A 12303-nucleotide genomic window follows, 5' to 3' on the forward strand; every position below is an offset into this window, starting at 1 on the left:
TAAAATAAATTATCTGTGGCCAGCTATGTTGGCAATGGGGCCATGTTTCTGGTTTTGTTGTAAGACATCATTTAATTCTAGTGGCACCAGAGGTTGCAAAAGGAATGCACAGGAAGCCCTATCTAGTTACGAAAGAGCAAGTGACACACGCATTCCTGGACACATTTTTATCTGCTTATCATCCTTTTGGCTACAATGAGGCCAAGTTTTAGTGTCTGGTGTTCATCTCTTTTGCTCTTTTTTCCAATATAACATGCATTTCTTTCAGTTATTCAGCTAGTACTGTCTGTGCTGCCAGAATTTGGAGGTGGTATCTTTTCCTGCTATAAAAATCTGCACATTTATTTGAAAGAAGAAACCTAGGCATAGCTGTTACCTGACTCCTGCAGAATCAGGTGGGAGGATGGTGTCATTTAGCGGGTCTTCCTGGGGCCAGGGCCTGGGCTCCCCTTGCTTTTGGCTGTTGCATCTGTTCTGCGTGCAGAATCCAAGGACTGCGGCACTTTCTGATGCCCGACAGGGATTTGTCCCTGAACGGTTGACTGAGCCGCCTCTCCCTCCCCCCACCGGGCTGATTCAGACAAGAAAATTTTATTATGTCCTCAGGATATTGAGCAAGAAGGAGAAGAAAGAAGGGAACTAAAAGTGTCTATTCAGCCTGGACACTTCTGCTGACATTCCTATCAAACATGTGATATTTTAAAGAGCAAAACCAAAACAAGGTTCTCCTGCCAACCACCATGGTTATTCAGGGGAGGAAGCTGTAGGGCTTTTGGTTCCATAATCTTCCTACATGCCCTGGCTAGTCACCTGCAATGGAGGCCCAGGAAGTCTGCTCTCAGTTAGGAAGATCCCCTGGAATATGTGTAATATTTGGGGTCTAACTGCACCTGCAGTTGAAGGGTGAAGTGGGGTGCTTGACCAAACTAACTGAAAAGGGATGGTGGAAAGTCCAGGGGACTCACTTCTGTCCATTCTCTGTTAGACTTTTCTTTAAACTCTGGAGAAAATGGAGGATTCACATGATAATCCATGCCAAGAGACTACCACCGGGACTCCATGAGATTTTAACAAGTTGTGGTTATTAAATTAACCTCTCTTATCTTCCTTCTACTCATTCATTCATTCATTCATAAACACTGAACACATCGTATCTAGGCCAAGCAGTGTGCGAGACTAGAAAGGACAACAAGATAAAGCTCTTCTTCTTAGTGGCTTATGATCTTGCAGAAGTTGTGCCAAAGCTAGCTACTTTCCTCCTAGTGTGATTTTCCCTTCTTACATAGCAGAGCAAACTCTAGCCCACACACCAAATCTAGCCCGTGGCCTATTTTGTAAAGCCCTTAAGCTAAGAATGGTTTTCCAGTTTTTAAAGCATTTTAAAAAATAAAAAGGAGGAAAAAGAAGAAGACAACAAGGACAATGACAATGACAACATAACAGAGACTGTATACGGCCTAAAATATTTACTATATGGCCCTTTGCAGGAAAGTTTGCCAATGCTTGGTCTTTGTAAGGGACTTCCATTCTTTTAGTTGGCCCACAACTACATAGAATAAGACATTTCCTAGTCCCTCTTAGCATTAGGTGTATCTATATGACTAAATTTTAGCCCGTGAGATCTAAGCAGAAGTGATTTACGTAGCTTCTTGGTGGTGCCCTTACAGAAGGGCCCATCCTGCTTTCTCCTTCTGACTAGTTGGAATGCTGTGTGGGTCCAAGCCATTTTGGTCCATTGATGACTAGGGTAACACTCTAGGGATAACAGGGCCAGAAGACAGAAGGAGCCCAATCCTGTCGTCACTGGATTTTGCTGAATGGTTATGTGGATAAAAATAAGAGAAGGAGAAAAAAATTTAGCTTTTAAAAATCAGTCTTATGTTGAGTCTCTTTTGCTACAACCAAACTTGTATGGTAACCACCCTAGGGATAGACACTGCGTAGCTACCCACGACACACTGTGATGAGTATTAAGCTCAAGGTATGAACAAAGAACTATGGAAGCACCCAGTAATTCCCACCGCTTGGAGGCAGAAGAGTTGAGGAAGACATTACTTAACATGGGACATTTGATCTTGGGTCATGAAGGAATCCCAGCTGGAGTTTGAAATTGCTTGTTTTTTATGCCCTCCACCTTGAATGCTCAAAAACAGGGGAAACAAACAAATAAAACCGAAAAAAAAAAAAAAAAAAAGAACCAATCCACCCAAAGCAGGAACATTCCCTACCTTCATGGAATGCACCTCTCCCTTTACTTTTTCACCTGGTTAACTCTTGCTCATGCACCTACACCCAGCATGGGTATCACCTGTGTCTGAATTCTGTCCCACAAGCCTGGAAGGGTGTCCTTCCTCTGGCTTTCTGTACTAACTTTTAATTGTTGGAGACATGACTGTCTTTCCCACTGACCGTGAGCTTCTTTAGGGTGAGTGGGGACTGTGGCTTATTTGTCTCTGATTACTGACTCCTAGAGCACTGCCTGGCATACAGAAGGCACTTTCTAAACGTTGTTGAATGGATTAATTTATTAGAGGCCAAGGGCAGCTTCCTGGTTTGTGGGACTGTTGCTTTTTTGAAATGCATTTGTCTAGAAAAGGGCAGGTGAATATGGAAATTTGTAATCCTCAGCCCCCTATATGCTAAAATTATATTCATATGTTAAAAGTTTGCTTTACAAAGTGCTGGAGAAGAAACATACACATTTAGAAAGTTTTAATTTAAAACATTGAATGTTTTGTTTGATATGAATGGTAATTGTACTTACTGATAGTGTCCAAAAAGGTTTGAGGATTTAATAGAAACAACTAAAATGCTGGCCGGGCGCGGTGGCTCACGCCTGTAATCCTAGCACTTTGGGAGGCCGAGGCGGGCGGATCGCTCAAGGTCAGGAGTTCGAAACCAGCCTGAGCGAGACCCCGTCTCTACCAAAAATAGAAAGAAATTAATTGACCAACTAAAAATATATATATACAAAAAATTAGCCGGGTATGGTGGCGCATGCCTGTAGTCCCAGCTACTCGGGAGGCTGAGGCAGTAGGATCGCTTGAGCCCAGGAGATTGAGGTTGCTGTGAGCCAGGCTGAGGCCACGGCACTCACTCTAGCCTGGGCAACAAAGTGAGACTCTGTCTCAAAAAAAAAAAAAAAAAAAAAAAAAAAAAGAAACAACTAAAATGCTATGAAGTGAGTTTAGTAACATCATGGTATATTCCTGAAATAGAAGTGTAAATACTTGCCAAATTTACCTTATTTTGAGCTTATGTTATTATTACATAATAAGCACTCAATTTTTTCTATTCTAATAAAATATTTACTCACAGAGGGAAATATGTGTGATAATCTATTATTATTTGATGACAACAATATGATGATGATAATTGCATTTTTGATTCTCCTTTTGCCACTCTGTGTTATATGGCTTATAACCAACAAAAGTAAAAACATTGCTTTCAGTGTAAACCTATTTTACTATTTGCCCTGGATATATGTAACCAATTTTCTGAACCAACAAGTTAATGCAAAACTTTTGAGACACCATAGAGCACTAGTATTTTTCTCCCTACATTTAGAGAAAAGAATACAAAATATGAGGGGCATATTTTTCTTCACATATAATCCTTCTTGAGATGGTGTTAACAGAAGGTGAAGTTGGAAGGAATTACTTGCCTTATGTTCGTAAAGGAAACTAATAATGTAATATTGAGTTATTATTTGAATATAAAGTTTTCATTATTTTTGTGGCTACTCACTAAAGGCTTTCATAAATTATAGGGAAACCTGAGCATTAAAATAAAATAAAATCATTCTAAGTTTTCTTAAATAAAATATTAAGCCTTACATCTGCTATAGAATCATAGCTAACACCTTGGTACTTCTGGATATTTTATTAAATGTTTAGAGCTTCCCCTCCACCATGCAAGCATAATTCTAAGCAAATGATGCATGTCTCAATGAATAGCTCATTCTCTGTGGACATGAAAACTAGATTTTTACTCCCCTATCCTGTATAGCTCTATTGTGTAATACAAGGAAATAAAACTCGATGTTGGAGAATTAGTGGCGGGAGGGTGGGGGGGTGTAGTGGAGAGCAAGAAACTTAGCTTACTCTCAAAGCATTACTCCCAGTATCAAATACCTATTAGGATATCAGAATTTATGTCTTTATAACCCGGCCAAATTCTTCTACTACCCCTATCTCATCCCACCCTCCCCTCCACCCCAAGTTGAGAAATCCTACCCTATTCCATCTGCTCAGTATGATGCCAACTTTGAGGTGTCAGTCTGTTCGTGCCTGTCACTTGTCAATATGCTTGTGGCTCTGTCCTCTAAATGAAATATTGTACTTATTATTGTTCTTTCACTCTAGCAATGATAGCATTTCCCCAAAACTTTTTAAAAAGTGGTTAATATTCTAGTTCTCAAAGAAGTAAATAACATGAAGCCAATGGCCCAATCCAGCCACATTTCAGGGAGATGTGATCTGGTTCTGGTGGCCAAGCCAGCTCTGCTGAGCCATTGAAAACCTCCAGTGGTGTACACAGAAAACACATCATAAATGTGAAAATGCTTTGGCCTGGAGTCAGGCTTTCGCACAGTCCCAAGGGTTGGTTTCTTTTATGACAGGGCTTGGGCATCCTGTGAAGACAGATGGGAGAGGGCTGCCACCTTCTGCATGCTCAGCGAGGGAGTGGCCTCCCAGGCTTTGACATTCTCCAGACTAATGAGCAGCAGACGAAGCTCCTGTAGCCCTACTGACATATGTTTGTTTGTCAAGAGCTCTGTCTTTAAGCCAATCACACCCTGATCACAGTTCATCAAAGGTGTGCGTTCCTCTAGTGGGCTCATCGTCTGCTGTCAGAAACCATCCAGTGTTCAGACACATTGATAATTAAGAATGCATCATGTAGGAGAAAAGAAAAAAATGGATTCTACTTATTTTCTTTGACTTTAACAACTCTTTCTCCTTCCTCACTTCAAAACTCATGTATACATATCAGAGAAACATTAGAACCTGGAAAGTACAGGGCTGACTCTTATTTAATGTATAAAAACTGGTGGCTTTTCTCCACTTCCTCTACCCTACCTTCTTCTGACCTCAACCTTCTTGCTCTAATCTGCTCCTTCTCTTGCTTCTCAGGAAAGTAGGAAACTATCTGTTTAATATGAGAGATTTTTTCCACCTCTGAGCTTCTACTATTCTAGAAATGTTTTCACATTAGGAAAAGTTGTAAGGGGCTTGCATAACTTCTAGAAGGTTTTGCTACATGGGGTTTTATTAATGGACACAATCTAGTGAAAGATGTCAGCAATCTTTGATAAGTATAGGTATAAGAACTGTGCCCACTTCCTCCCTTTTCTTCTTTGAGTCTCTTTTCCTGATTTTCTGTAATGCAGGCATGGACACTGAAGATTTTTGATTGTGTATAGCTAGCAGTAAAACATACTTGAGAGAGGTTGATCAATGGGTACAAACTTATAGTTAGATGGAAGAAATAAGTTCTACTGTTCAATAGCCCACTGAGGTGACTACTGTTAGCGACAATGTAATATATATTTCAAAGTAGCTGAAAGAGAGGACTTGAAATGTTACCAACACATAGAAGTGATATAAATACTCAAGGTGCTGGACATCCCAAATTCCCTGACTTGATCATTGCATATCCTATGCATGTTAAAAATACTCACATGTATCCCATAAATAAGTAAAATATTATTCATCAATAAAAGAAAATAAATAAAAATATATTTGAATGTGCACAACTAAAATGTGAATATGAGTAAACCCTAAGATATATATATATATATATATATATATATATACATATATATGCACATATATGTATATATATATATATCTAGGGCCATTAAAAAATTGTTAATTGGGAGAGTATTAGGCTGGGATGGCTCTAGAGCTTTAAGCTCTTATGTAAGCAAACTGAAGACCAATGTAAACAGTAAAATGGAACTGGAGGCCTCACCAATCAGAATCACCAACTAACCTCTAACTAGAGGCTTTACCAATCAGAAACTGCCAACTAACTGCTAACCAGGGTCTTTCTACTCTAACCAGTCAGATATATATTTTTTGCCTTCCTTCCTAGCACAGCCTAAAAGCTCACTGCCCATGCTTCTGGGGTGGAGCTCTGTGAACATCTGGTGGTTCTGAGTGCTACCCTAGTCAGGAATTGTTTGCTCAAATAAATTCTGTTAAATTCATTTCATCTAAAGATTTTCTTTTAGAAACATACAGATATATTACTGTATGAATCTACTTTCTCCATTATAAAGTGCAGACAAAAAATAGAAAATGAAAGATGAAATTTTTAAAATATAAGATTTCTAACAATTTTTCTTCATGCCTAATGAGCTGTTTTGAACCCTCTTTCTGTTGTATTCACTCCACTTTGGAGACCACTGGTGAAAACAGTAGAGAGAGAGAATCATAGCACTAGAAGTAGGCAAAGCACACAGGGATCTCCTTCAACAAATCTCCTTCAGCAGTGCTCCCCACCGGTTGGTCCCAACCATTTGAATGGGCGAACAAGTTCCTTCCTTCAGCATGCAAGTGCGCACCAAGGCTGGGTCTCAGCCACAGCTTGTCTCCTCACTCCAAAGCTGCATGGTCTTCATGCTCTCGCTGTTGCTCTCCTGACTAGGTACCTGCTTCAGGGACATTTTCACCTGAATGTCCGGCAGGCACCATTCACACAAGACAGAAACATGAACCGAGTTTCCACTTTCAACTTCTTTTTCTGACTCACATGCTCACATCTAATCAGCATGTCCCGCCACCTCTATCTCCCAAGTGTCTTTGAATCCAGCCTTTCCCCTCCTGCCCCAGTGTGCTGTCTTCTTCACTTCCTACCTCTTTAACTGCAGTGGCTTTTTATGGAATTGTTCTGCCTCTAATCCTTTCTTTGCAAGGCTGTCAATACAATCTTATGATCAACTGGACCGTGTTTGCTTAAAGCCTTTTGTTGGCTTTCCAACTCCTCAGGTTAAAAACCCCCAACTCCTTAATATAGCATATGTGGCCTTCCTTCACTCAGCCTTCCCACATCTCCACTTGCACATGGCATTGCTTCTACTTCTCTCACTCCTAGGCCTTCTTCCTCTTCTTCACCTGGTTAATCGACCCTTCTTCAAACTCAGCTTGAATTTCATCTCCCCCACCATGGCCTCCTCTGACCCTCCATCTGAGCCTCTCAGAGTACTTATTGATTATGTGATAACATTTAACGTCTTGGTTCCACTAGAACTTGTCAGGGGTAGGGGCCAGTTCGTAATTTATCTGTGTGTCTTTAGAATACTTGTCCTCAAACTTTAGTGTTCATAAGAATAACCAGAGGTGCTTTTAAAAGTGCAGATTCCAGATTTAGTAGGTTTAGGGTAGAGCTCAGCAAACTGCATGTGTAGCTAGCTTTCTCCTCCAAATAACTTTCATGTATCATCCTTAGAGTTTGGTTCAGGGTCAGGTGCTCAGGCTCTCAGTTAATATCAATGAAAGAAGGAATTCTCTATTCCTTATCCTTCTATGCCCCATAAGAGAACACACCAATATGGGCTGGAAAGGGCCACATTGATGAAACTATTGTTAGTGGGACTTTTGATAGACTACACCTGGGTGCAAAGAATATGACACACAGCATATATATGGCCTGCAGACCTGCTTCAGTTGCATGTGTATATGTGTGCATATACAGGCACACATATCTAAACACACAATCATATAAATCATATTTATTACCAACAATTAAACATTGTTTTGAAAAGCATAAAAAGATGAGGGAATTTCTGTAGATTAAAAGATACCAAAGAGACATAACCATTAAATACAATATGTAAATCTTGATTAGATACTGGTTTGAATAAAAAGTTTATAAAATAATTTTGAGACAATTAAAGAAATTTCGATGTGGGCAATTACATGGTATGAAATCACTACTTTTTATAGGGGATGATAATAGTGTGGCCATTAAACTGGAGAATGTTCTTATCCTTAGGAGGTGCATATTAACATCTGTAAGAATGAATTGGCACGATTTTCGTAACTTATATTCACATGGTTCAGGAAAAAATTTATACACCCACATATAATGTGGCAAAACGTTCACAGTTTGAGCTGAATCTAGGCAATGGGTATATAGATGTTTGCTGTATTCTGTAGATTTAAACTTTAAAAAAATGAGAAAATGTGAAAACTAGAGTGATTTCACATAACCATTCAGATTTCTGGCTTTCCATGAAAAATCAGATGCCCTAATGCAACAATCTGCTAGAGCCCTGCAAAGCCCCTATAGTTTGCTGTAACTGCTTCCCTCACTGAAGTCGCCTGCCTGACTCCACTAGGCATTTGGTTTGCCACATATGTAGGTCATGAGGCTTTGAAATTTCCCTCTTGGTTCTCTTTTTATAGAATTGTTTTTCTTGAATCCCATAACACTGACCTAAAGTGTCTTCCATGGGGGAAGATCTTTCACCTTGGGAGGGATAAGTGGGAACTAGGGAATAGAAAACTTGGGCCATCCACGCAAGCTGTGTCTATTCTTGATGCACACATGACTTTTAACTGGAGCAATAACGTTACATCCATCTTCTGGGGCTTGGGGTCCTGGCCACACAAATCAGGATGAGCAGAACTAAACTTGGTTGATAGATAAAGAAGTAACCTCAAAAGAAACACAGTGAAATCATGATAGACACTGTCTTTGGGAAGCAACAGAGGGAAAGAGACCTGAGGAAGAATGACTGAATTTCAACTCTATATACACCATTTATTCTTTTTGTATTAGAAAAGACTTCAAGCAAAGATGATAAAAATCTTTGTCAATTCTTGGTGATAGAGATATTGTTGTTCATTATATACTATGTTTTCCCTATTTTTCAAATTTCTTAAAACAAACCAACCAACCAAAACCTTTTTATCTCCCATGGGACAAAGATTTCCACAAATATTCTGTATCATGGATGTGCCAACTTTGGAAAAGTCGTCACCTGCAGTAATGTCTCTTTCTAGAACTGAAGGAAGTGAAACTGGGATCATAAGGCTCTAGTTTTCCTGAATGCTGGCAGTCACAGATTCTACTTTTAAATCACCAGGGTCAAAGTTCTTTGACAGGGTATTTCCCCTTGATTCCTCAACAGTTAAAGAAAGAAGCCAGCCAGGGAAAACCACAAAGCCCTCTCCTGCTGCTCTGGGGAAGCTGAGGCTGAGGCCACAGCCCCTCCCTGCTCCTACAGTGCATGCAGTGTCTGTCCAGACCGTGGACAGCCGGAGGGGAGCAGAGAAGATGCCCCTCAGGTGGGAAGTCTTGGGAGGCCTCTGAGAGAAGAATCAAGATTTCCCTCTCTCCCAGTGTTGTTCCTAACACTAATACATTTTTATTTCTTCACGTGAAGTGATGGTGATGGTAGAATTTCCATGCCTTCAATCTTGTAAGGATCCCCTGCCTTTGGACTGTGACAGAAGATGAAATGTCCCGCATGAATGAGAGTTGATTAGCTGATACAGATAATGTGGTAGATCCGTACATGGAATATCATTCTGTGATAACAAGGAATAAACTTCTGATAAATGCTGTGATGTGGATGAACCTTGAAAACATTATGTTAAGTGAAAGATGCCAGGTACAAAGGGCCACCTGTTGTATGATTCCATCTGTCGAACATGCCCACCGTAGCACATCCATAGAGACAGACAGTGTGGTTGGCAGTGTTTAGGGGGAGTGGGAAACAGGGTGCCACAGCTAACAGGTGAGGTGCTTCTGTTAGGAGTATAAAAAATGTTCTGGGATTACAGAGTGTTAACGGTTGCATATACTTATGAATATGCTAAAGACCACTGAATTATACAAATTCAAAGGGTGAAACTTGTTGAATGTGAATTATATTTCCCAAAAAAGTATAAAGGACTTTTACTTTCAAATGATTCAGAAAATGAATACATTTTGTATGCATGTGAACAAAATTCAGATTTTTCTTATATATAATTCCCCTTCCTTTTTTTCTGACTCTGGAATCTAATAAAGCAAGATCTCTCGCTTGTAATGTAATCTTCTCTCTTTTTTGGTTCTGGAAGCTTATAAAGTTTAAAAACCCAATTATAGTACCACAATTGATGGCCATTTGGGGTTTTTTAGCTAAATATAGCCTTCTCTCGCTAAAATATTAGTATGGTTCTTTCGACAACTGTAATTCTCAGCAATGAGTGGAAATAAAACAGTTAGTAGCAGGGCTTTGTCTTGTGGTGGCAAAAGGTGTCATTTCTTTGTGTGAGGGGTGTGGCTGTGATACAGGACTGGGGTCAGTCCTGACTGAATTTCCTTCCTCACTGGCCAGAATGGGACTGTGGCTAACAGAAGCTCATGACTCAGGATACAGGGAATGGTGACCTCAGGCAGCGGCTGATACTCCCTTACTAAAGGATGGATGTGAAACACAGTGGGACTCAGCCTTGTTGGGATGGGACTGGTGTACACCATCCCCCAGATGGAGAAATGCAGACAACAGCTGTCTTCACATCATGCTAAGCTCATTTGTTCTTCAGGCTCAATCTGGGTAGTGTGAAGAGACTGACTATAAAAGGAGAAAACTCCAGAAGAAATCAGCCATTGCCCAGACCTAAATGAAAGGACAGCAGGAATTAACACCTTGCCTGAGCTATATCAGTTTGCCAACAATCTAAGCAGAATTAGTTGGAACTCTAAACTACTTTAGGTCTGACCAAGAGGTGTGAGTTTAGGGTACATCTTTTGATATTCACTTTTGAGACTTATGTTTGCTTTAATTTAGGAATATGATTTGGCCTGCTGTATGAAATTAATAATTACAGCTCCCTTTTATTGTGGGATTAACATATTCCAGAAAAGTGCATGGAATTTATCTGTATTATTTAATTTAATCCTCATCATATCACCAAGATGATTATGTCCATTTTATAGCTAAGGGCACTCAGGTTTAGAAAGGTAAAGTGAGTAGCCTAAAAGGCAGAAGAGGTCCTCAAACTTAAATCTGTCTAATGGCCCAGATCTGCTTTGTTAAACAGCAGTGATTCTCAAACCCGGCTTCACAATAGGATAATCTGGGGTACTTTTACAAATGCTGATGGCCGGGGCCATGTGATTCAATTAAATCATAGTACTTGAGTGAGGTCCCTGGATATCTGTATTGTTTAGAGCTTCCAGATGATTCTAATGGACAATCAGGATCAAAAATCTCTGAACTACCTTATGCTGCTTCCAATGTAACCAAACCCATCCCATAGTGAGGGGCAAAATAATGTCCCCAAAAGATGTCCACCTCTGACTCCCAGAAACTATGAATATGTCACCTCATATGGCAAAGGGAATTTGCAGGGGGTGGGTGATTAAGTTAAGGATTTTTACACTGGGCTATTATCCTGGATTATCCTGGTGGGTTCAATGTAAGCATAAGGATGCTTATACATGGAAGCAGAGGCAGGAGTGCCAGTGTCAGAGTGATGCAGCCTGAGAAAGATTTGGCCAGTCATTGTGGGTCTTAAAGATAGAAGGGGCTGTGAGCCAAGGAATGCAGGCAGTCTCTGCAAGCGGGAAGAGGCAAGGAAACAGATTCTCCCCTTGAGCCTCTGGCAGCCCTGCCTGTACGTTGATTTTGGCTCAGGAAGACCCGTTTCAGAATTCTGACTGCCAGAATTATAAGATAATAAATTTGTGTTGTCTGAAGCCACTACATTTGTGGTCATTTGCTATAGCAGATATATATATATATAAAATCTCTCTTCTTCCTTAGGACTTCAATGAATAAACATAGAGAAACAAAGCGGTCTTTGTGCAGATACGCGAGCAAGCATCTCAGGTACTGCTCACACTATCAAATGAGAAAATAGAATCAAAGCCACATCACTGCATGGGAATGTCTCTTTTTAGGATAAAACTCCATAATGTTTTTTAAATGTCATGGAAGATGCCTTTCATATTGTTTGTTTTTCCCTTCAGTTTTTATTGAAGTATAATTGACAAATAAAAATTGTATCTATTTAAGGTATATTGATTTATTGTTTTGATATACATATACATTGTCATTACCAAAATAAAGCTAATTAACATATCCATTACCTCATATGATTACCTTCTCTTTTTGTTTTGTGGTACTAACACTTAAAATCTACTCTCAGCAAATTTCAAGTATGTATTATTATTAATTGTAGTTACCATTTGATCTCCAGAACTTACTCTTCTTATAAATGAAAGTTTGTACCTGCACAAGGAAAAATTTTAAATAGACTTCTCATCTCTTCTGTGACCTCATTTGCTATGGATTTAGAA

General features: G+C 39.7%; 1 protein-coding gene across 6 annotated transcripts in view; it reads right to left on the bottom strand.

Moving 5' to 3' along the window:
• FYB1 (FYN binding protein 1) overlaps nucleotides 1–12303 on the bottom strand; it is a 147388-nt gene that overhangs the window by 104541 nt on the left and 30544 nt on the right. Inside the window, exon 2 of one of the 6 annotated variants that reach the window (XM_076007983.1) lies at nucleotides 377–474. The exons of 4 other annotated variants lie outside the window; for them this stretch is intronic. The gene's annotated coding sequence lies outside the window, so the exon portion shown is untranslated. Of the gene's footprint in view, nucleotides 1–376; nucleotides 578–12303 lie in introns of those variants that run through there. One more of the 6 variants, XM_012736489.3, reaches the window with a different exon arrangement.

This window comes from Microcebus murinus, chromosome 11 (assembly GCF_040939455.1).
Source record: "Microcebus murinus isolate Inina chromosome 11, M.murinus_Inina_mat1.0, whole genome shotgun sequence".
In the NCBI taxonomy this organism is placed as follows: Eukaryota; Metazoa; Chordata; class Mammalia; order Primates; family Cheirogaleidae; genus Microcebus; species Microcebus murinus.